The sequence below is a fragment of the Chiloscyllium plagiosum genome, unplaced genomic scaffold (genome assembly GCF_004010195.1).
Source record: "Chiloscyllium plagiosum isolate BGI_BamShark_2017 unplaced genomic scaffold, ASM401019v2 scaf_81112, whole genome shotgun sequence".
Taxonomy (NCBI): domain Eukaryota; kingdom Metazoa; phylum Chordata; class Chondrichthyes; order Orectolobiformes; family Hemiscylliidae; genus Chiloscyllium; species Chiloscyllium plagiosum.
The window spans coordinates 1-1,075 of record NW_025123752.1 but is presented as its reverse complement, the minus strand read 5'-3'; the positions used below and the strand labels follow the sequence as shown (position 1 = coordinate 1,075).

Here is a 1,075-nt window from a genome sequence, read left to right as displayed (position 1 = left end):
TTCTGTTTTGCGATTCGCTCAATACATTACAAATTAACAGGGTTTCTGAGGTAAGTTCCAGCTGCAAAAATCCTCAACTGAGAATTTGCTGGAGTGTGGTCAGTCACAGCTAAAGTAAGGAAGTCGTTCGTTTCTGCAGTGTTTCACAATACAACCTTTCCCGTGAGCAGTCGAACAGACTAAATGATTGTGCCACAGACTGCGACGGCAAACTCCGCTAAAAAGTAATCCTTTACAGCCGGTGTACGCAACACAATGTTATTGGCGCACACCGCGTGGAAACAGATACTTCGGTGTATCTCGTCCATGCTCACCACATAGCCAAAATTAAACAAGTCCCATTAAACAGCGAGCGATTGGAAACAGAAAGGTGCAAGGTAAAATGGCTTCAACTTTCAGTGCTGCATTCCACTGAACCTCAGCAGTGGCGCCCGCGCCTTGTTTCTGTAGTGTAGTGGTCATCAAGTTCGCCTTACTCGCGAAAGGTCCCCAGTTCGAAACTGGGCAGAAACTGCTGTGTTCTTCAACTGCAGCATTTTACATGGACAGGAGCGGAGTTTTCTTGCTTGCTTTCCCATCTGCAAACTGCCTTCGAATTTGCTTGAACAAATCTGCTCTCGTAGGGAAATGTAACCCAACTCCATTTAATTACTGTGCAAAGCATTGTAAAGTTTTTCTCCAACCTGGTTCTGATCATATGCCATTCTGTTTGAGAGTGTAGTTACCGCTTTCTGATCCTTCCACGAAAAGCAGTACCACATTTGCATTCCTTGCGCAGGCGGCCCGTTTCCAAGACAGGGAAGAAGCTGATGCGCTGGTGTCACAGCGTACCACGGATTCCTGAACTAGTCTGTCTGTCAAATGTCCCCCCAAAGTCGTCTATGAAGGACATCATTTGGAAGCTGTCTGTCGTTATTCAACGTGCGAGAGTTGTTACCAGAGGTCCTGAATCATGTTTTGGATCGGTTCGCACGTTAGTGACTCATTCAATTAGCAACAGCAAGTACACTCTCAGAGGGACCTCTGGACCTGTGCTTTCATCGCGTCGCTAGTATTAAGGTGCGCCCCGAGATCT

General features: G+C 46.7%; 1 non-coding gene across 1 annotated transcript; it reads left to right on the top strand.

Annotated features, from left to right (window-relative positions):
* The first annotated feature begins 440 nt into the window (after nucleotides 1-440).
* Nucleotides 441-513, top strand: trnav-uac. Its single transcript has one exon. It is a non-coding gene; the product is annotated as a tRNA-Val (tRNA).
* The last annotated feature ends 562 nt before the right edge of the window (nucleotides 514-1,075 follow it).